General features: G+C 50.7%; 1 protein-coding gene across 7 annotated transcripts in view; it reads right to left on the reverse strand.

Annotated features, from left to right (window-relative positions):
* The window catches only part of BCL11A (BCL11 transcription factor A), a 101,312-nt gene that overhangs the window by 30,219 nt on the left and 47,165 nt on the right, over positions 1-23,928 (reverse strand). Inside the window, exon 1 of one of the 7 annotated variants that reach the window (XM_084901072.1) lies at positions 11,043-11,193. The exons of the other annotated variants lie outside the window; for them this stretch is intronic. The gene's annotated coding sequence lies outside the window, so the exon portion shown is untranslated. Of the gene's footprint in view, positions 1-11,042; positions 11,194-23,928 lie in introns of those variants that run through there. 7 annotated transcript variants of the gene reach the window in all.

The following is a 23,928-nucleotide window of genomic DNA, read 5'->3' on the forward strand; positions in this document are numbered from 1 at the left end:
CAAGCAGGACTCACACTCCCGAGCCCTCCCTGCACAGAGAGCCCTGAACTTGGTCGGAGGGCCTGGGCTCCAAGGAAACCCAAGCAATCGGCTTCTACCTGCTTCGGCCCCCAGCCTGTTCCTCCGGCCGAGGCAGAACCCAAATCGATTGTCTCGATCATGTGTTTTGATTGCAAGATTTCGAGTGGTTCCGGTGTGGGGGAGCTGCTTTCAACAGCGCGGGCCCTGCGGAATGCTGCTATGGTCAGAAATAACTCACGGAGGGTGCTTGTCTCCGGGAAACATCAAGTGAACGAGCTGGCGTGTCAGCAGACACCGATTACAGTAAGGAAAACTCTGACCAGCAGCAGCAAAGCAAGAACTCAGAGACGGGGGTCTCGGCATTTGCCGGAAGCACTAGGATGAGGATGTCCTTTCATTTTCCCACTATTTTTTATTGTTCTTTTTTTTTTTTTTTTGGAGGGGGGGGTGCTTCCCCGTTCTCCCTCCTCCCCCCAATTGAATCTGAACCATGACAGGTGAGTCCCTTCATAGCTTCTGTTAAAAACCAGAAGCTTGTTAGACGTAATGATTATCTGCGCTGTGACACTCGCGCGTGCGCGGGGGCTTGTCAAACAGCTCTCCTCTCATTTAGAGCTCCTCCGGTAATTAGAAAGCCCTCAGATATCCTGCAAACGCAGGTCACTATCGACAGCTCGCGCTTTTGATGCTTCGCCCGTGACAGTTGTTGGGCTGCCCTTCTAGGAGCTGGCAGCGCTGTCCGGACCCTGACAGTGTCAGAAAACTCAGTCACCGCGGCCGCCTCGCAGGGCGTTCCAGGCAAGGTGACTGCCCGCACAGTCTGTTCCTCCGCAGCCAGCAGGCCTGACGGAACCTGCACTCACATTCCGCTAAAAATAGCTCTCATTTCAATCCTCTCTCCCTTCTCCCCCCGCCCCCCCCGCCCCCCCCCGCCCCCTTTTCCTTCTCCTTCTCACCTCTCTCTTCTTCCTTCTCCCCATTATCTTTGTAGCATCTCCCTTCTCTCACCTTCCTTCTCCTCACACCTCGCCCCCACCCCGCTCAGCCATCAGGGATCCTTGGCTGTTGGAAATGGTCCTGTTCACCAGAGAGGGAAGTAGATCTCACAGGTGAACCAGATTGTTTTTTTTATTGAAACAGCAGTGATTGTGGAACAGAAACTCTGCCCCCTCCTTTAAAAAAAAAAACACAACCATTTCCTATTTTGTGTGCAGGTCAGCGGCTGCACCTGGTGAGGTGGAGGTCAAGTCTCTGCCTCCAGCAATGTTCGCATGCTTTTCTCTTAAGGCAGTGTTTCCCAAACTTCTCTCATGATGAGAATCACCTGGTAGGGTTGTTAAAATACAGATTCCTGAATCCCAACTAAGAAGTGCTAAACTATCGATAGAATTTTGGGGAACATATAGGTAAAATTGTATACTTAACTTAGTGCTCTGTCTTAGAGCACTATATTTTACCTATATGTTCCCAAAAATTCTACTTTAGCACTTTTTAGTTGGGATTCAGGAATCTGTACTTTAACAACTCCACCAAATGATTCTCATCATGAGAGAAGTTTGGGAAACACTGTCTTAAGGAAAGGGGGATCCTGAAGGGGGAGAAGAGGAGGATGGAGGAAGGAAAGGTTAACGACCCAAGCAAAAATGTATATAGGGCCGGGACCGGTTTGGCTCAGTGCATAGAGCGTCAGCCTGCAGACTGAAAGGTCCCGGGTTCGATTCTGGGCAAGGGCATATACCTTCGTTGCGGGCACATCCCCAGTCGGGGATGTGCAAGAGGCAGCTGATTGATGATTCTCTCATCAGTGTTTCTAACTCTCTATCCCTCTCTCTTCTTCTCTGTGAAAAATCAATAAAATATATTTTTTTAAATTAAAAAAAAATGTATATAGGGCTGACGTTGTCCATTCTCATCACTATTCCAAGATAAGACGTTAAATTTTTAATTCTTACTTAGGAAGAGCTTATTATGACCTATGTGCTTGGAGGTGATGTGTCCGTGCCCACATGTGAGTAACTTGTGTTTGTTTCACCAAGTTCATCCAAACTTCATGAAGTTCAAACCAAAAGAAATCTTCTGTGGCACTTAACTAAGACTTGACCAAAACAGAGACCAGTATTTAAATCAAAATAAATATTAACGCTATTTGCACACATACACACACACACACACACACACACACTCACACCAACAACAACAACAAGGCACAGCCCTGGAAGAACTAGCTGTCCCTTGCCACCACAGTCCCCAAGTTACCAGTCCACCACAGTCACCAGGCCAAATCCCAAGTCTTGCCTAAGCAGGCCCAAGTCTTCCTTGCGGTCCCTGTAAACAAACACAGGAGACCGTGGGTAACGGGAGCCTGGGCTGGCAGTTGCTGGCTTATGAAATGCAATGTGGGCTGGTGGAATACTATGCAGCAGTAAAAAAGAAGGATCTATATTACCTTTGCGACAGCATGGATAGACCAAGAGGTTATTATGCTAAGTGAAAGGACAGCATCCTCAACCGTGGGCCGCTAACCCCAGTGGGGCCATGCCTCCACCCACATCCTGCTGCTGATGGCTTGGTCGTTGGCCTCCAGACGTCAGTCCCAGGAGAGCCCTCAATGCTTTTAAGCTAACTGGGGCAGGGGGACCCGCAGGCTTATTTAGACCTGCCTGTGAGGAAAAAATGAGGAAAAAACCTAGATCCAGAAAACAATGTGAATAGTGGCAAAAACCAATCAACTCATTTCTAGAGAAAAACCCTCCACCCACCGTCACAAACTGCCGAATATCAGAATATTCCTTGGAAGCTGTCCCAGCAACCTAGATATGAGAAACTACGCTTGCTATTCTGAGGTGAGAAGCGAAGTCGCCTTTCACTCGGGACTGTCAAACCTGGCCTACAAATACAAGCGCTGACCCCCGTGGACACCATGCTACGCTCAGCCCAGAGAAGGCAAATGACTCCCTCAGGTCACACAGTAATTCCTGGTCCCCCAGAGCAGTCCCCCTTCACCAAATAAATGGTTTTAGCTTCTTTTGAAAATATGTCTGGCTACATCTGATCCCCATATTCAATAGGAGAGAGGAGGAACGAGACTGTACATTTTAATGTTTCTCTCTCCTTTCTTTCTCCAGCTTCTGTTCTGGTTCTTTCCTCCCCAAACACACACACACACACACACACACACACACACACACACACTCACTCACACACACACACACACACACAATCTGTTTGATATTATTTAGGGATCTATTTCCATATCTACCCAATATTTCTAATACTCTCATTCTGTCAGCAGGCCAAGCCTAGAGGACAGTGGCAAGCAGTTCTCCATTCTGAAATGGACTTCACTGAAAAGCTGCTGAAGGTCAAGACAGCCTGGGGAGTCTGGTAATTACTCAGGGTCATTGCCCTGTGGGTGAACTCATTTCCAGAGCATGACTTGTGATTTGTTCTCTCCCCCACACGTCAAATGGAGACACCAATCACAGCTCTGCTAGCCCACCTTGCCCCACCTTAATGTAGCCTCCTTCTCACATAATGAGGCGGATGTGGCCAAATGCTGTGAGTCCACTCTATGCACATACACATAGTTTAGTACTAAGGCAAGTAAGGAACCTATACTTCAAGTAACCTATACTTCACACACACACACACACATACACACACACACTTTAAGGGGTAATTTCTAAAGTCCTACCAATGTGCAATATTGAAAGAAAATGGCTCTATCCAACCTGAAAAAACCTTGAACTTGTCCCTTTCTACATACCACAAGCCCCATGGTGGGCTGGGATCCTCCAGCTTTGAAATAAATAATGCACAGAAATGGGCAGATTGATGGATTAGCTGGTAGATTATCAGACACGTGGAAACTCCAGCCCAACATCAGGATTGGGCCTGGAATTTCCTTCACAGAGATCTTATTAGCATTACTCAGTTGACCAGGACAACATGGTGTGACAGAGGAGCGGCCCATGGTCTTCGAATGACCACGGCCTCCACAGAATGCTTCCACTCAATGCCCGGGGAATGGCCCTCGCCCGGCCCGAGACAGTCATGCCGTGGCTCACAGCTGACCACAGCTCTGCCCGCTCGCTGCTCACTCCCCTTTCATGCATTCACCCTTTTCCTGCCGTCACAAATGGAATCCGAACAAATTAATATTTAATTTCAAGATTATTAGTCTAGCCGAAATTGGTTTGGCTCAGTGGACAGAGTGTCAGTCTGCAGACTGAAAGGTCCCAGGTTCGATTCCGGTCAAGGGCATGTACATTGGTTGTGGGCACATCCCCAGTAGGGGGTATGCAGGAGGCAGCTTGTCAATGTTTCTCTCTCATTGATGTTTCTAGTTCTCTATCCCTCTTCCTTCCTCTCTGTGAAAAATCAATAAAATATGTTTAAAAAAATTACTAGTCCATCAGAACAAAAAAGTGCAGAGTCAATGCAAAGCTAAGGCAAACGCCTATCCCATAAATCTAACTTAGCTATTCAGACCTCACAGTTCTACGATAGTCTTTCTGCCTTCTGCCAGAGGCCTCTGCCACAGGCAGAAGGGGAGAGCTGGCACCACACCTCGAAGTGTGTGAAGTCCTAACCTTTTGCCCATGTAATGATCTAGTTATTATATTATATTATATTATATTATATTATATTATATTATATTATATTTTGTCTTTAATCAGAGGAAGAGTAAGATAATTTGATATCCCATAAAACTCCCTAACCTATATTTTGCAAGTCAATTACCCAGCCTTTTCACATTAATGTCAACTTATCCCATATGCTGCACCTCCAGTCCAGCTCTCAGGTGCCTGCAACCCACAACACCGCACACCCCGAGTATAAGAAGAAAACTCAGGGTGGGGGCACGGGGAGTCATGCAGTGGGCAGTTACTTTTTTGTCATCTAAAAGGAAATTGGGAAACTGTCTTCTCAAATGGAGATTATCTCCCCGAGGGATCCTTCTGGTGGGCTATAAATACTAGTACATACTAATCAACATTATATATTTAAAAATGAATACAGAATCTAATTAAGTTATAAAACTAAATTATACTGTTATAAAATCCAAAGCAGAGAGAGAGGGAGGGAGAGAGAGGGAGAGAGAGAGGGAGAGAGAGAGAGAGAGAGAGAGAGAGAGAGAGAGAGAGAGAGAGAGAGAAACATTAAAAGGAACGCTTAGCTAGTCCCCTTAAGTTTAGCCCTATTCTCTGGCAGTCAACCCATCCTTAATAAAGGGGCTCTAAGTAACCATGTCTCACTCCCCTATTTCTGAACAATAGAATAAAAAAAAAAGCAAGAGGTTCGCTTTTACTGCATTCCCCATCAACCATTCTCTCCGCAGAAGCTGCAGAAAGGTGAAGATTTAAAACCTGCATAAGAATTTGGTCCACACCTATGAAGAGGAACACAGACATGTGGAACAAACACAAAACACCATGTTCCCAACCCCAGCTGCCCGATAATGTCCGTCTCTAACAGGCTTAGGACTCAGCTTCCCAACTCCAAGATGGAAGAGCTAGCCAACTCTGGGGAAACACCAAAACTATTGAGTGTTAACCTCTCTTTGTTGTTAACTTTTGACCCGGTTTCCAAAACACAATAATAATACCCCTCGCGCATTTTCATTATGCAGGAACATTGACATTTTCCCAGGTGAGTCTGTCTCATTGGCTGTGAAAAGAGAATGTTTCTTTCCTTCCTTCCAGGAACAGGAGGAGTGAATCTGGCTATAGCATCAGCGTCTGTAAAAGATACCTGAGTCATCACTTTAAAGGAACAATTTCTCCAAGAATTCCACCACTGAGAGGGCGAAGAGGACCGACAGCCCTCTCCGCAGTGCGTTGGGAAATACCACTGTGCTCTCCCTCATTCCTCTCCTCTGTCCTTGGCAATCCAGTTACGATGTGACAGCATTTAAAGATGACAGTACTTGAAGTAATAGGACAATGCCATAACAGGATTACAGCAAATGTGAGAGAAAGGACACGCCGAGGTACTGTCATTTAGGTAATGTCATCTGTGATCAGTTTTTGTTTCATTTTTTGCTGACACAGAAGTCAGTATCACTTATACAATTCATTGCAAACCCCGGTGTGGTCGTAAATAGTTTGCTTCCCCCATGAAAAGAAACATTTATTATACTGCAGGGGGGATTCGGGGAAAACTTTCCAGCTTTGGTTGATGTGAAAGCAGTAACAAAATAATTTTCAAACCAATAACCAAAGATTCAATAATAGTCTGAAGTCACTACCACCCCAAATAAATTTATTCTTCAAAGAAAGAAGAGCCCTACCCAGCTTGGCTCAGTGGATAGAGTGTCGGCCTGTGGACTGAAGGGTACCGGGTTCAATTCCGGTCAAGGACACATACCTTGGTTGCAGGCTCCATCCCTAGCCCTGGTTGGATCCCACAGAAGGCAACCAATCGATGTGTCTTTCTCACTTCAATGTTTCTCTTTCTCTCTGTGTGTCCCCACCCCCTCCTCTACCCCCCCCCTCCCTTCCACTCTCTCTAAAAATCAAGGGAAAAAATATCCTCAGGTGAGGATTAATAAAACAAAACAAAAAAGAGGAAGAAAAATGTCTGTTGGTCATGGACAGTAGAGGGCTAAGAGGTTTCAGAAGAATGTCTTCGACCCCAATGAAACTGTTGCTTCAGAGAGTTTGGGGAAGATAAAAGGGAAACACGTAACTAAATTCCCACCGGGGAACAGTCAGCCTGGGCCTCCCTGACAACAGGGTCCTTGCCGGTCACTTACACTGTTCCTCATGCCATTTCCTGTATGTTGGTCACCCACAGCACATCCAAATCCATGCCATACAAGCTTTGGGAAGTCAATTCTTTTCTACTCTCTGATTAATTCTGGCCGATATTCTCCTTTCCAAATGCGTATCTACTAGCCCTCTTATCAATTCTTCTCCTACCCCATCCAAAAAAAAGTTCATTCAAACTCAGGCTAGCTTCATAGCCTCCAGAGCGGAGCAGGAGGGTGCTATTTAAGAGAGCACAAGGACATGAATGTCGGGGCCTGCCTTGTCCCATGGGAAGCCACCTGAATGACAAAGGCCATCACGAAATACTGTCCACGCCCTGAACAACTCCCCAGCATGGGTCACCTGGAAGGGAGGGGCAGAGAACAAGGCGGAGCCTGAGAGACTCTCACTTCCCAACCTCATTCCTGTCCACTCCCCAATGAGAACTTTGTGAGACTTAAAATTCCCTCTCCATTCATAACAGACCCATTTGCTAGTCCCCTACAATGGTTGGCTCCATTTTGCTTAAGAAAGGGAACCCTAATGTCAACCAATGTCCATCTTTTAGAACATACATGTCAATAGGGGAAGAGAACTTAGCATGAAGGACATTACAGAGAAGACCCAACAAGCCACCCCACCCCACCCCTGGACTGAGTCCTTGATTTACATCTCCTAGAAGGCTGCCTTTGCCCTGTGCTCAGCACAGTCTCAGCCTTGATGGTTGACAGGATACAGACCAAATCCTAAACCCATTGTTCCAGAATTCCATAATCTAGTCCCAGATTTCTACCTCAGGCTTAGCTCGTGCTATGCACAAATGAAAGTACTCTGCTCAAGTAAAAATCCCTTCCAGTCTCATCTCCATTCTGGCGGTTCTCCTCTGACTTCCTAAGACCTGTTCATACTTGGAGGCCCAAAAAGGTCTACAAGTCACCGACTCAATTTCTTCCTTCTCCAGCCTCGTAGAGTACTCATTCCCTGCACTGCTCTGGCCCCATTCCCATCCTTAATCATTGGTTACCTCACTCAGCCTCTACTTATGACTTCCCAATGTGCTTAAGTGCAGAGATTCTGTCTTCTACGTGTTTTTATTTCAAAGTACCCAGCAGAGCCTGTGATATGATACATATCCTAGGAATTCAACAAACAGTGGTTAGATGACTGCTTCACCTTCCTCAAAGGGAAGTCATTTTACCAAATATCATTTCTGTGCATGATGGTCATTTAAACCATCTCTGTACCCACAAACAGTTCCTTTCTGATATCTGTTGAACTTCTCCAGATAAAAACAGGCAAGTGGCAGGAACATGTTATGCTCCCCAAAGATTAGCATTCATATCCACCCTCTTTTAAACAGCCACCCCACACCCTGGAGGACAACCAGAGCATATGCCAAGCCAATCAAGTCTGGGAGTCCAAGTTACCAAAAAAAAATAACAACATCTCTACATGAAACCCAACTGGAAGGTTGGGCAGCCCTGTAGCTGTACTTCAGTTACCTGCCAAGAAGTGAGGCGCAGCAGGAGTATCCTGGATGCAAAGGCCAGGTTCTAAGAACATACTTTTCATACTCTTCAATCCAGCACCACCAGAAAGGACTTCATTTTATTTATTATTTTTTTAAATATATTTTATTGATTTTTTACAGAGAGGAAGGGGGAGAGAGAGAGAGAGAGAGAGAGAGAGAGAGAGAGAGAGAGAGAGAGAGGGAGCGCGCTCGCTAGAAATGTCGATGAGAGAGAAACATCGACCAGCTGCCTCTTGCACACCCCCTACCGGGGATGTGCCCACAACCAATGTACATGCCCTTGACCGGAATCGAACCTGGGACCTTTCAGTCCGCAGACCGACGCTCTACCACTGAGCCAAACCAGTTTCGGCAGGACTTCATTTTAATGCCAGAGAGAAGTGAACATGGACATTGCTGGTTCCCTTTAGCTACTGGTTGCAAAGGGAAGGCCTAGCAGAAATGAAGGCAGCGGTGAATGTAATTACCACTTGAAACGTTGGCCACAGTTCTTCAGGCTGGGCTGACTGTTCTCATCAAAGCGCCCTGGGCATCCTCACTCCACCCTGGCAGCCAAGACCTGGAGTCAGGCCATGCGGCCAGGTAGGACCTCACACTACGCATGCATGAAGGTTTCCATGGTAAGGACCCAAATCTACACAGCCTTGCCACGGAAACTGGGTTCATTCAGAAAAGGCACTCCATGCAAGTCTGCCAAAGAAATGAGCCAAGTTCAGATACTGTCTTTATGGCGACTACCTGGGAAACTCGGCATGAGAGACAATTCGGAGTAAGGTGAAGGTTAAAAGCAAACAAAAAAACTCTCACTTCATAGGAATTTACCATTTTCACAGCTGGGATCTCCACACAGGGAGAAGATATATCAATAAATAAGCCTTAGGCACCCTCTTCCCCTTTAAAAATTTTAAAGCCCACTGGGTTCTATGACATGAACACCCTCCCTTTGCCTTCTCCGTCCCTCACACACTCCCAGGTGCTCACATGTTTCTCACCCAGATACACATGCTCTGCTGTGGTGGATAATACCGCCTCAGTCTGCTTCTTTTTTTTCTTTCTTTCTTTCTTTTTTTTTTAAAAAAATATATTTTATTGATTTTTTTACAGAGAGGAAGAGAGAGGGATAGAGAGTTAGAAACATTGATGAGAAAGAGAAACATTGATCAGCTGCCTCTTGCACATCCCTGGGGATGTGCCCACAACCAAGGTACATGCCCTTGACTGGAATCGAACCTGGGGCCTTTCAGTCCACAGGCTGATGCTCTATCTACTGAGCCAACCCAGTTTCAGCTCAGTCTGCTTCTGCCTCTTCTGTGAAGTCATCACCAACTTCTATGAAATCTCCTCAAAATCCAAAGAGCATTCTGATATTCCTGAAATGGACTGTGGTGCCTCCACACCACCCCCAGCACCTCCAAGACAGCTGGGGTCTTGAGAAGTCGCAAATAGTTAAAGACTAGAGATAGACAGCTTCCCTTGATGGTCCAACCCAAGGGGCTGTGTGTGTTTTCTGCTTTATTGAGGCATAATTTACATATAATAAGAATCACTTCTTTTAAGTGTACAGTTTGATGAATTTTGTTAATTCTATACAGTTATACAATCTCCACCAAAACCAAAATATAGAACATTTCCATCATTCTAAAAAGTTTTCTCACACCATTTTGGACCCAATCCCCTCCCCATCCTCTGACCCCTTTCAGTCATTGATCTGCTTCCCATCACTCTAGCTATGATATTTTTAGAGTTTCATATGTATGGAATGATAAGGCATGTCCCCGTTTGTATTTAATTTCTTTCACTAAGCAGAGTGATTTTGAGGTCCACCCATATTGTCATTCTTACACTGAGTATTCCATTGTATGGCTGTACTATAATTTGTTTAACCATTCACCTATTGGTTGACATTGGGGCTGTTACTGCTTTTTGACGATTATGAACAATAATACAATTAATATTTGTGTGTGTGAGCTTACATGAATGCATGACTGCCTTTCTCTTAGGTAAATATCTAGGGCAACAAGTTTTGAGGACACAGAAAAGGTGTTGAGTTTGAGAGTCCAGGGAGCCCCCATTCTGTCACCCCACTTCTTCCCCAACCCCCTGGGAGTCCAATTCCAAAACCTGTATATCAGCCATCTGTTTGGCTCAATCATCAAATGTCATCTCATTCCCTAAGAAACTCTCCACTACCCTAAAGAAGTGATGGGAAGAGACCCCAAACCTTTCTTATAATGGACATTCATTTGGACTGAGGTCCCTTCTGATTGGGTAACTATTTGATGCAGTGTCGAGAACCCTAGGAGCCCCCAGTGGGTTGGGAAGGGAGGTGGTTGACCTCCCCCATTAGCCACGTAGTTGAACAGCAGCCAAGGGTCCTGGAGATAACTTCTGCTTTACCAAAAGGCCTTGGGAAGAAAGACAACATCAAGGCCTCTCTCAGACAACACCCCTGGGGATTGGGGGGACAGCTGCTGACCCCAGACAGCAGAGAATCAGGGGGGAAAATTAAGAGTCCCCTTATTCCCCTGTCCCCCAACCTCTGGGAGGAGCAGAGAGTGGAGGCTGTAACCGCACTGATGGGGAGTGGAAGGGACATGGACAAAAGAGAGGCAGCCACCTTAAATACAGTAACTCAAGGGGAAGAAGCTGAAGAAAACAGAACAGAGACTGCTGCTGGCAATAAACTGGGAAAAAGAAAGCAAAGCCCATGAGTGAGGCACACCTATTACTTAAGGTACCTGAGCAGATTCTTATTCCTGGGGCAACAGATCCTTTGGCTGAACAGACCGGGAAGTAGGAGGCGGGGGAGAGAATGGTGCTGACGGAGTGGTGTGGTGTGGGAGTCAGTCCCAGCTTCTCATCTGTGTGCCCCGCCACTAACTGGCTGGGTGACCTTGCCAGGTCTTATCACCTCTTGGACCTCAGTCTCCCCAGTGTAGACAAGCAGGTTGGAATAAATGGTGTCTAATACCCTAACGTCTTTAAACCTGGTGCCATTCCACAGGGAGTATGGGAGAAGGACATGGAAGTGGCTCAGAGGTTGCTGACAGGAACTAATGAAGTGTTCATTCCAACTACCTAATCTTCAGTTGGCAAAGGGAGACTTGGGGAGATGCAGATTGATCCTGTGATGACAAATAACTGCTGGCTTACCCCTAATGTTTCACCACTTTATTTCTTCAGCTGGAATAAAATAAAATAAAATGACTCATCTGTAAAATGGGAATAATAATAGTGTCTGCTTTATAGGGTTGTTATGAAAGTAAAATTAGTTAATATTTGTAAATACTTAGAGCAGCGTTAAGTGCTGTGTTTGTGAAATAAAATGCGTGCCTCCTGGTATTTATTAATTATACCTCAGCAGAAATGAGGTCATCAGCCCCTCTCCCAAGAGCAAGTCCAGATCAACAGAAAAAGGAAGAGGGAGAGAAGCAAGGAAAAGAATGTGAGGCTCGGAGAGGGGTCGATTGGGAATACAGATTCTAGCATAATAGCCGGTAGCTGACAGATGCCTCTCTATGACAGACAGATGGACAGGTGGTCAGTGGCTAATGGATGAAAAATGGATGGACAGTGATGAGGAGGAAAGAGCTATTTCCATTGAGAAAGAAAATCTAATTCTCTGCCTACAAGAGAGCCTTCTGAAAGAGGCCGCCTGAGCAAACAGCCACAGACGGGAGTTCCACCGCTCCTCTTCCACCCCACCCCAATCGGAGGCCCAGCCCTTCCATGGGGCCTTTGATAAAAGCGACTGTTAGCTTGCACCAGGCCTGTGAGTTGACCCTTGGGTGTTAGTCTAAGAGTGAATGTCCTATCTCTATCCGGGCCAATGTTGGAACTCTACCCTGGAATCAGCTACCTACTCGTACCTGCACACACCGGGGGCACCAACCTGCCCTGTCACTCCCAACCTACGTCCCTTCCTCTCACAGGACAATCCACCGAACACTCAGGGTGGACCCCCTGAGGAATGAATGGGGGCAGTCAGGTTGTTTTCCTGGTTGGGGTGCAGACACTGTGTTGTGATCCCTGTGGTTTGAGACTTTGGGATTTTCCTGGAAGTCAAGATGTTTCAAAGGGACCCTCAATCTGAACGTATACATAAAAGGTGTTTGGCAAACCCCAATTCCCTTCCTGCTGAGATGGGCAATTCAGCACTCCTCCCCGAACCCAAACATCCTGTCACTGTGAGGCTGGGCAGGGATGGCACTCTCAGGGCATGCTGGACCTGCAGGCTCTCAATGATGCGCCACTGCTCTGAGAGTCTCAATTACATTCTTCTTAGAGTTTTTTGTTTTTTGTTTTTAAATTAAATTAAAAAAAGAAAACTAAAAAAAAAAAAAAAACACCCTAAGAAACAAAGACAGACCAGGGAAAGGTTGCCAGAAAAGAGGTGGGGACAAACTAAAAAGAAAGAGGGAAGGGTCACCCTCAGAGGTGAGAACTCAAGTGATGCTGAAGGCTGTAGGATAACAAAAGGAGAAATGATTGAAAGCTATGTGTATACAGAGGAAACAGATGAGGTGTACATGGGCTTACTTGTGAAACCCCAGAATGCTAGGATTAGGGGGGAACACTGGGAGCAGGAAAAAACAAATTCTGGCCTATACAATAAAGTCCAATAAATGCATTTACGGAATGCCTTGCCCCCTGGAGGTGGTGCAGGCTGCCACGGGGGGGGGCAGACAATATCCCAAAGGTGTTAGTAAAGGGACAGTGGCTAACCCTCTGAGGCAGATGTCCAGGCCAGACCAGGAGCTTTTTACCACCATTTCCCAGGCAGAGGCAGGGCTGGGTCTAGCCATATGACGATTGTTCCCTGGTCAGCTCTGGACACATGGCGAAAGGGAACTCAGAGCAGCAGCCGGAAGGAGAGCAGGAGGACAGAGGATGACACCCACCTTCTCCTTTGCCACCGGCCTGAGACACAGACTTGAGCCAGTTTCCCCTGGAAGAGCTTGAGGAGTCCCTCTCTCCCACCTCACACAGCCCTCTCTCCTCACCTGCTTTTGCTCTCCCAGCAGCCTAGGGACCTGGGGACTTTCTGGAGCCCAAACCCCAATAACACACAATTAAACCCTAGCACAGCCAATCCCCTGTACCCACGCTCCCAAAAAGGAGTCTTAGGACAACCCCTTCCCCAAATCCCCCTCAGTGGATGCAAACAGGATACAGTAAAGCAGGGCCCATTTTCCCATCAACAACCGTAAGAGGCGAGTGGACACAGCTTGGCACTTAATTTCCGTCTTCCCGACACTGTCTTCACAATTCCTGCACAAGAAATACGGGTTCCAAAGGGACTGCAAGTTCTCAGAAGGGTGACTCGCTCCCCGTCTCTCCTCCCCCAGCCTGGAGAGCACGGAGGGCTTAGCAGACACCTGTTGTCCAACAGGCTCTAATTCTCTGGCACTAGCACCCTCTACACGGGAGCGGGGAAAAGCTATTATCTTGCAGCCTTCCTTGTCTCTATCAAAGCCTTTCCATGGAGTGGTTAATGGTCTGTAAACACTTAGGGAGACACAGAAACATTCCATCGAAAAGGAACAGCAGTGTGGATCCTTTAGTAAAGTGTGTGTGGGGGGGTGGAGAATCACTTGTAAAATGAAGCATCCCTTTTTTTACTGCTCTTTGATAAAGCCAAGGTTTTTCACAATATGGATCACTGGTGTCCAAGGACATGCAAGTTGTCTTCACGTCAAAACCTGGAAAGTAGCCGTCCTCAATACACAGCAAGCCAAGGAAATACCAGGGAGCTGGGAAGTCTAGACACACGCCCCGGCTCTGGAACGGAAGTGGAATGTTGCAGGTGGGCAAATTCACAGCCTCTGAAGTCAGGCGTCAGCTGGAGACTCCATCAGTGCCCGCCAGTTACCACCTACTTCATTGCCACAGCCTATAACGGTGATGATAATGACCATTATGATGATAATAGTAATAATAGCTTCCACAGAATGGTACTTTGCAGCTTACAGAGCGATTTAACAACTCGGAAGGCCTACCAGGCCAGTCTTGTCACCCACTGTCTCCGAACCTTATCGTCAGCACTGACCCCAGAGAACTCCATGGCCTCTTCTGCCCCATGTCCCCCCTTGCCAATGACAGGACAGTGTGAAGTGGCAGAGAGATGCTCACGGGGTCCTGCGCCTGGTCCTCACTGAAACCTCGGCATCACCGAGGCCATCGTGAGAACCCAGGAAGGTCTGGGTGCTGCAGGGACCACTGTGCACAAAACCAGCAGCCCCGAGGAGGTGAGGGACCGGCCGGGGTACCCACGGGGTCTGGTTCTTTGAGGAAAGATTTGCCCTGAGCAGGGCTGGGCTGATCAGAAGTCCCTGGGCCAGGTTGCTGGAGGGGCGGGAAGGGGAAATGGGGGGAGAGACTGGGTCAGACTCTGAGCAAGAGGGGCCCCTGGAGAGATGGGCGTGTGGCTCTTCGAGGGGACACATGGGCCTGGGCGCAGAGGTGGCGAGGGGAGATAATGCCCACAGTGATAACCAGAGGGCCCTGGCAGAAGGGGCCCTGGACACGGCGGGCTGGGCACGGCCTCGGGGACAGCTCATGGGACGTGTGTTAGTGCGCCCAAGGAGAGCTCCTCCCTAATGGTGACCCCTATCAGTGCGCACCCAGCACACAGGCGCACACCCAGGCTGGGCTGGACGCAGGGGTCCCTCCACGGTTGCAGGGCGTGCACTGAGGAGGTGGGGAGGGGACAGCCTCCCAGCATTGCATCAGCCCGGGACCAGAAGGCGCCATGAGGCACTGAGCTGCCCAATACTCACGTGGCCTCTTAGATGTGGCCGGGGACATTTGTGACATCGCCACCTCTGGAACTGCATTTCTTGGTCTAACTTTAATAGCAAGTACAGTTAGTGTACTGAAGGGAAGTGGGCAGGGGTGATCTGCTCTACCCAGCTACTCGTCAACACACATGGAAGAGAGGGAAGTGGGCAGATGAGGGAGAAGTAGGCCTGACGCCCAGTGGGGCCACGAAGGTCATTTGCACGAACAAGGTCGTCCCAGCCCCGCCCCGCCCATTGTTGGCCAGGCTGCTGATTCTCCAAGGCGCCTGGAGAGCTGGTTGCTAAGGGAAGCCCCTTGGGTCTTATGTCCTAATACGTGTACCTTAAACATATATTTGAAGAATCCCTAGACCTCTATCAGACTGTCCAGTTCATGCAGAAACTGCATTTCTCTAACAGAACAGGAAGCAGGTTGGGTGAGGGGGTGAGGCAGGGGCAGGGTCTGCCCTCCCCGCACTTTCCCTTCCTCTGGCTCTGCACATGAGCAGCAAGAGAGAAGAACGCTATGACAATACACGTTTCTTCGCCTTTTCCAAGAGGTGGCCTACGGCATGGCCTCTGGAACTCCGGTTCCTACGGGCTGCCATCATCTGCTCCTATCTCCGGGCGCGAGCCAATGGGCTGAAGAACAATGTCTGGCCACGGAGCCCAGGGAGGCCCAGGGCAGCTCGGGCCACCACACAGGCTGCGCTAGATCAGCAGTCAGTGCCCCTCAATGGGCTGCCAGGGGCCCCGGCACACCCTTCCCTACCACACACTTCCAGCCCACAGTGCCTGAGGCCGAAGTCAAAAAACCACAGTGCTGCCCTGACTGGTTTGGCTCAGTGGATAGAGCATCAGCCTGTGGACTGAAGGATCCCAGGTTCGATTCCGGTCAGGGGCCTGTACCTTGGTTGTGGGCACATCCCCAGTGTGGGGGTATGCAGGAGGCAGCTGAATCGATGTTTCTCCCTCATTGATGTTTCTAAGTCTCTATCCCTCTCCCTTCCTCTCTGTAAAAAAATCAATAAAATACATATTTTTTTAAATAGAAAGAAAAAAAACATACAAAAAAAAAAAAAAAAAACCACCGTGCTTTCTGCCTTCCAGAACACTGTCCCTGAGAGAAGATGTGCATTGGGAAATACCTCTGACAGAACATTTCTCCCCAGAGGACAGGGAAGGGAATTAGCCCCATTCTACAGACAAGGAAACTGAGGCTTAGATCAGCTTGTTTCAGGCCAGCTGGCCAGCAGGTGCCCTGGGCACAGTCCTGACATGCAATCACTCTGGCAAGCAGCTCCTCCAAAGTGCTACCTTCCCAAGACGATGTTTGCCAACCACCCTGCACCTACCCACCAGCCCTACAGGTACCGGTATCAGGGAGGCAGAGGGACCACAGAGGCCCCTGCAACCAAAGCACGGGCTGGAGTGAAGAAACCTCCTCAGCCCCAAGGGGAGTGGCTACTTGGAAACAGCTCCAGGGCAACACCTGGGCCACGGGTGTGGCGGCAGAGATACGTGCCCAAGCTGTTTGCGGCTCTGCTATCTCCCTTCTTTCTTCTCCTCCTCCTCCTCCCTACTCATAACCTTCAAGATTTCCAGCCCCTGTGCTCCTGGCCCCACACACAGTTCCAGCAGCTGGCCAGCCTCCAGCAGGACTGAGCCCGAGAGAGTAGGCACCGCCTGGCTCCTCCAGGGCAGGCCAGCCTGGGCTGGCCCCTCCAGCCGGGGCACCCACCCCACTGCCAGACGGCGTGCTCCTGAGCTGGCTTTTGTCTCTCGCCTGGTCTGCCTCGGCTCTCCTTTTCTCCTCTCTGTCCCCTGCCCAGGCCTGCCGGAGGCTGCTTGCCAGAGTGATTGCATGTCAGGACTGTGCCCAGGGCATTGAGGGTGGGGACTCCCACGGGACGGAAAACCCAGAGGACCCGAAAGGTCGGGGAGACAAGGGGCAGCAGAGGGGCTGTGGGTCAGAGGGGCGGTCCTGGAAGTGAAACTCGCCAAGTCTAGCCCGGTGCGGGGAGCAGAGAGGGGACAGGCGAGGGTCCCTGGGACCAGTTCCCTCAGGCCAGCCGCCTCTGACTTCTCCACCCCTTGAACCGCACCCCTGCGGGCTGACAGACATGCCCGGGGAGCGGGACGGGGAGCGGCCGTGGCCCGGCCTGAGACATAATCCCCGGCAGGAATGCACGTGGGAGCCGGTGGCCTACCCGGGAGGGAGCCAGGCAGACAGTCTCTGCGGTAGGGAAGGAAGGTGAGGCCCTGGGAGAGACGGGAGAGACAGTGGAAAGAACTAGGTGTACTAAGGACACGCCACTCCTCCCAACCCCTCAGGACCAAGTCCAGAGCCAGCCTGCCGGCTGCTATCTCTCAGAGCAGCACCTGCCAGCAGGCAGGGTGGGAGGCTGACAGGCCTGGGACATCAAACCCAGAGTGCGTGAGCCAGCTCCCAGAGCTGGCGGGTCAGCAGGGCGAGCACCGAGGCTCCTCGGTTTGATTCTGGAGTCTTCACCTACCACCTCTTCCTGGCTGTGCAACCCAGAGCAGCTCATCAACCTCTCTGAGCCTCAGTTTTTTCATCAGTGAAATGTGCATGACAGTACGATACTGCCAGCCTCCTGGGGTAGCTGTGGAAATTGCCCTCAATAGTGTCTGTGAGGCGCTGAGCTCAGAGCAGCAGCTCAGTACCTTGCAGGGCGGGTTCGCAAGCACATCTAGGCTTCACTTCCTCATCTACAATATGGAGGGAACCTTCACTGCTTGTCCCAATCATGGTTCACTCAATCGACAAGAGGGGGGCTCACACCACCTCATGATCCCCTCCCAAACGAGAGGCTCTTGGTCTACCGGCCAAAACAAGACCCGTTTCTGGCAAGGTGTCAGTCAAAATCCAATTCTGCACTTTTTTTTTTTTTTACAACGGCAGCCAATTCCTTTCCTTTGATCCACGCGCATACAGCTGACCGCGGGGAGGACCAGCTGAGATGAGCCTCAGTCCTTGCCCTGAAGGAGCTCACAGTCCGGCGGCTCTAATCCCTGATGACTGTACGTGGACGTGAAGGTGTCCCAGGAAGGCCCGGATCCTTCCGGAAAACGCAGGACACTTCTGTGATACGATTAGTCACTCCCCAACGGTTTATACATTCTTTCAGGTGCTCACCTGAGTGGCAAGAGATAAAAGCTTTTTGCGAGTCCTGCCCTGCTTCCTCAATGACGGCACTGAGCTCACCTCACATGGAAAGTCAGGAAGGGGTGCAGGGAGACACGGGCTGAGACGCCAACCGGCCTCTCGGCATTCCAGAATTATTCCCGGTTATTTCACTAGTTAATGACAGGACGAACCCGGGAATACCATGCTTCTCTCTGCACAACTGTGTGTTGCGTTGGGGGACATCTCAGGCTCACAGGATTTCGGGGAGGAAAGGCCAGATCGAGTGTAATCCTCACGCCACGCGGAAGCTTTGCCACCAGAAAGTCCTGAAACCTGACAGCTCTGCGTGTTGCAACAACGCAACTCAAAGACGATCAGAATCATATGAATATGTGTACAGCTACCTATCGATGCTACCATCAGGTATCAGGTCCCGCCGAGCCAGCCGAGGTGCCTGCAGGTCACTGTCCTGATGTGTGAAAGTCGGTGCCACAGAGTGACGCGCAGCCAAGTCGCCGAGCTCAGAAGTCAGAGAGCAGGTAAGCTGGCAACCGTGTTAGCTTCCCCCACCCACCTGCCCACCCTCCCGCGGGCTTCTTCTATGGTCCGAAAGCAAACGGAAAAATAACCCGTCAGAAAACATCTTGGCCTCGTAAAATCACACAGACAGAGTAACTCCGTGGCATTCAGAAGGGTAGCCCAGTGGTCCGTGCAAGCACGCTTCCTCCCCCCTCCCCCCCATTCTGCCTGCACAGGCTTCGTACATACAACACCAATCTCGGGTATTGCTCCACAATTGTTCCCACTCACCTTCCTCTCCTGATCTTCCTCCTACATCAAAAGTATTACTCCTCCCCAATCCCCTGCTCTCTTATATTAAAACATGTGTTTAAGAAATGCCAGTAAGCAGAGACCGGTTTGGCTCAGTGGATAGAGCGTCGGCCTGCAGACTGAAAGGTCCCGGGTTTGATTCCGGTCAAGGGCATGTACCTTAGTTGCAGGCACATCCCCAGTGAGGGGTGTGCAAGAGGCAGCTGGTCAATGTTTCTCTCTCACCCACGTTTCTCTCTGTCCCTCTCAATTCCTCTCTGTGTAAAATCAATAAAATATATATATTTTTTTAAATGCCAGTAAGAAGAACAATTTTAGTACTGGTCATGGTAAACACTGTAGAGCAGGAAAAGCGCTGCCCTGGCCAACTCTAGTCCTGTCACTAAGAAGCTGTGTGGCCAGGAGGAGGCACCTCATCTCTCAGAGTGTCAAGTCTCTCATGGGTAAAAGCTGGACAGAGAGGCAGAACCCTCCTCCCCCGGGGGCTCTCAGAAGGAACAGCACTGCTTGTCGCTTTCTCTCTTCCAAGCACCTCCCTGTCTCTAGGACCCGGGGCCCATCTAGGGTGGATGGCTACTTGCTTGGAGCAAAACCAATGTGTCTGTCATCTTAATATGCGTGGAATGTGTTTAAAATAAGGATCAAAGCCAGTCATGAAGGCATCTGTGGGGAGGGGAGTCCCAGACCCCCTCACTGTATCTGCCTTGAGTGTAGGAACAGGGGAAAAGGCCACCCCCTCCAAACCCAGTCGTCCCAGGGCCAGGAGGGCCACCCCCTCATGTCCACCCCCACCCCCACCCCCACCCGAGCATGTCAGCCCCATTCAGAGCCACAGCCCTCTCCGAGCAGGAAGGAAAAATGGAGGCCAACCAGGAGACCCACGACAGAAGAAGGGGGCAGTAGCAAAGGAACCTCACTTCTCCGAGGATCTGGCTTCTTATTCACACTCTCACCCATACACCACCCCACAGCCTAGGCAGCCATTCCAGAACCCAGACTTCTCCTTTTGGCTCTCTGTGAGCGCCATAACATTTCTCTTTTCTGTGTCTTCTCCTCCATCTATCCCAGGATGGAGTATAAGGCCCCCACCTCCCAGGCTGGCTTGCCATGCACCGCCCAAGGCCGGGTAACCTGTGGAACTCAGGTCTGAGGGCCGCCCAAGCTCCCTCACAGGGTTTACAACGGGTGGTTTCTCACCCAGGACTGAAAAGCCTTCATCAAACACTCAGATGGCTGGACCAAGAAAGTGTGACATTTTGTAAGGACGTATTTAACCCAACTACAAGATTTGGGAGCAAAGATGCAAACCCAATGCCCACCGATGGGGGCAATACTCTGGATCAGCAGCCGCCAACCTCTCGGACCTCACAGACCATCGGTGGGCGACCACTGCTCTGGATCACCTGTCGGAGTTTAATTCCTTTTGTAAAGCTTTTAAAAGCAAGCAATAATTTGCATTAATCTAAACCTCCTGAGTGTTAATTACCAACTGTTGGATTCAAAAATAATAAAGGAGGAAAAGAAGGGATGGAGGAAGGGAAGGAGAGACGGAATAAACGATACTGAGTGTCGAGACCCAATCAAACCAAAAAAGGGAAGGAAATGAAAGACACTGAGCGTCAAGGCCCAACAAGACCAAGACCCCGCATTTCCCACAGCCTGCTGGGAGCACTCATGGCTTTGGGTGGCACACGCTGCAAACTCTGGAAAGGATCATGCATCCTACCACACCCCGGTCTCCTTTCCAACTCCCACTCGCCGGGCAGGACTCCCCCCACAAAACAGGGATGCCCCACTGAGCCTCCGCAGGAGAGCACAGGGCCAGGGCCCACCCTGCACGGCTGCCTCCCCAGGCGTCCACGCACAGCTGCCTCTGGGCATGGGTGCAGGGGAGCTGACGAAGACGCACGCAGAGGTCTGTCCGGCCTGCCCTTCCCTTTCGAAGCTGCCTCGGGGCTTCGCCCAACCCAGCCACCCACTGCAAAGGTAGAGGAGGCCACCAGTCTGGATGCCAGAATATTACACACACTCGCACCTTCCGCCCTGCCAGCCCGCCCTCCCCAAGAGGAAGGCATAATAAAACAAGCAAGCCAACCTCCGACTACCTGTGGTTTTTGCCTGCGCACCCATGCTCTCCCGGAAATGGGAGCTCAGCATCCCGGAAGCCAGGAAAAGTCAAGTCTAACGCAGAACGCCAATGGAAGACAGAGTACGCTGGGAGATCCAACTCTGTGCACCTCCCTCAATCCCCCTCCCCGGCGCTGTCTCAGAAAGGCTGAACGTTAGCATAGTTCTATCCCTGCAAACCCTACAAGGATGAAACTAAGTCCTGCCGCCTGCCCCCCTGTAGCTGTGAGCACCCCAGCCACGCCTCTGCTCCAGACTGTTCCAACAGACCTTCCACCAAGAGCCAGCCTCTGCGAGCTCTGCTGGCCAGCCCGTGGGAGGGCTGCGGACAGTGGAGGACAGGTGTCCGAGTCCTGGGTCCCGGGGCTGTGTGAGACCAGACGTGCCCTCCACCTCTCTGGGCTTCCGGTACGCCCTCTCCCACCTCTTCCCAAGGTTACTCACTTGGAGAGGCTCCCATCCGACAATGCCCGCCAAAGGGCTTGTTCATACACACACACTGCGGTTTGTATGTCTATGCTCGTTATCAATGCCACAATGGACGTCTGAAATGGGACGGGCCTGATTTTTTCATCAACCAAACAAAGCCAGACGGGCTGGCAGGAAGGGAAGGCACGGAGCCTCAGAGACGGTTTCCAGGGTGTCCTTCGGAGCCCCACTCTTCCAGATCCTTCCACATGCCTGCTGCAGCCGTGGCCCCAGAAGAGCACGCCGCCTTGTCGGGACTTGTAGGTGGAACGTGTTGCAGCAGCTGTCGGCTCGGGGGGAAATCACTCATCGCGTAGTCAACCGAGTGGGGCCGCTTTCAGCTGGACAAACACTGGATCCGCACCCGCGCGGGCTTTCCTGTCCTCCCCTTGGGGCAGACCAACCCTCCTGTACATTCCTGTCCCAACCAGTAGCCTGCTTCCCCTCCGAGGCACCCCTCCCCACCCTTCCTTTCTGCTCCCGGAGACAGGGACCTCCAGGCCACCGAGGCGAGGGATTGAGAAACAGTCCCGCCGCCTGCCGCCCCCTCCCGTCCCGGAGGCAGGGCCCCAGCTGCCTGCTCTGCGGTGAGGACAGGTAAACCCTCCACCTGGGTCTTTCATTTTAGCCCAAGTCATTCCTGGATGAGTCCCGAAGAAAAGGGCCCGGTACAGACATCACCAGGAGCAGCCCTACTGGAGGGAGGGGGACAGTTTCCCCCAGAGCAATGGCGGGCAGAAACATTCGCGCCCGGCCAACGCCCAGGAGCGCAGGCAGACCCTCCTGACTGACTGGCCAGACGCTGCGGGGGAGGCGCGGTGCCATTGGGGAGTCACCCACGCGGGGTGCTGTGGGGTGCAGGACGCCGCCCTAGGCTTTGCAGCCAGGGTGAAAGCCAGATGGTGTCAGGAGGCAGTGAATGCCCACAGGCAAAGGATCTGTCGTCAGCGCCCCTCAAAACTCCTTCTTTCCTTCCAGCCATCCTTTGACACCCTCCACAATCAATCACAGAGAAGCGGGAGAGAACACCTGGACCCGAAAGAGCTCATCGTATCAGCCAAAGGCTGGTCCTCCCGCTCTGGCGCTCTGGCCGCGGGCGCCGAGGCGAGGCGGGTGAGCCGGGCTGGGGCTCCGGCCCCTCTTGAACTCCTCTGCATCAGGCCAGAGCTGTGGGCCAACCGGCCTCCTCTCATGCCCCAGCTTCTGCCAGTGGCTGCCTCCCAGGTCTGCAAATCCCCTGAGGCCCCGAGACAGCCCTCCTTCCGATGGGCAGAGCCGGCCTGGAGTGGCACGGAGATAAACCCATGTGTGCCAGGCCTTGACCCTCCAAGGTGACAAAGACCTCACTAGGCTGTGTCTCGTCAGTTCAGGCTCCGTGGTGAGCCAGCTCCGGGGGGCAGGCTGCCTCCCAGGAAAGCCCTGGGTGCACTCAACACACCCAAGTGCCTTTGTGTGCCTCTGCTCCGAGGACCAACGGTACAGGCCACTGACAAAGGCCAAGGCCGTGCCTGTGGCAGCACTCCCCACTGGGGAGAGAGCCCCTCGTGTCTCCCAGAAACCTGATGTGTGTCCCTTTTTCTGTCAGCAACCTCAAGTAATGTCTGTGGTGCTGAGATGTAGACATGTGTACTTCATGTTGTTTTGTTACAGCCCCTGCAAAGCTACTTTCCCGCCTAAACATTCAATTAATGTAATTAAATTGCTACCTGATGGCATTGTCTCCTTCAACTTGGGATCCGAACGATTGAAAAGCATGTGCCTCCATCCCCCGACTGGTAAGGCATGTGATGAACGGAGCTATAAACATGTTGGCATAACTGAGCTGTTTAAAAATAAATTAGCAAACTATAAAAATAAACAGTCACATACATATGTACTCAATTATGAACTAACTCTAATTTTTGTTCTGAATACTGTCTTTGACCTCAGTCATAAACAAGCACTATTAAAAAAACATAATATCTCAGCAGACAGGAGGCTAAGGATTAAATGCTCTCCGGTGCCTCAGAATGCAAAATAAGGGAAGGAAAGAAAGAAAGAAGAGAAAGAAAGAGAGAAAGAGGGGGAAGGGGGAAGGAGAAGGGGGAGGGGGAAGGGGAGGGGGAGGGAAAGGGGAAGGAGAGGGAAAGGGGGAAGGGAAGGGAAGGGAAGGGAAGGGAAGGGAAGGGAAGGGAAGGGAAGGGAAGGGAAGGGAGAAGGAAAGGGAAAGGAGAAGGAAAGGGAAAGGAGAAGGAAAGGGGGGGAAAGGGCTGCCTTCATTAAAAGCTG

This window comes from Pipistrellus hanaki (genome assembly GCF_964339955.1).
Source record: "Pipistrellus hanaki genome assembly, chromosome: 12".
Lineage (NCBI taxonomy): Eukaryota > Metazoa > Chordata > Mammalia > Chiroptera > Vespertilionidae > Pipistrellus > Pipistrellus hanaki.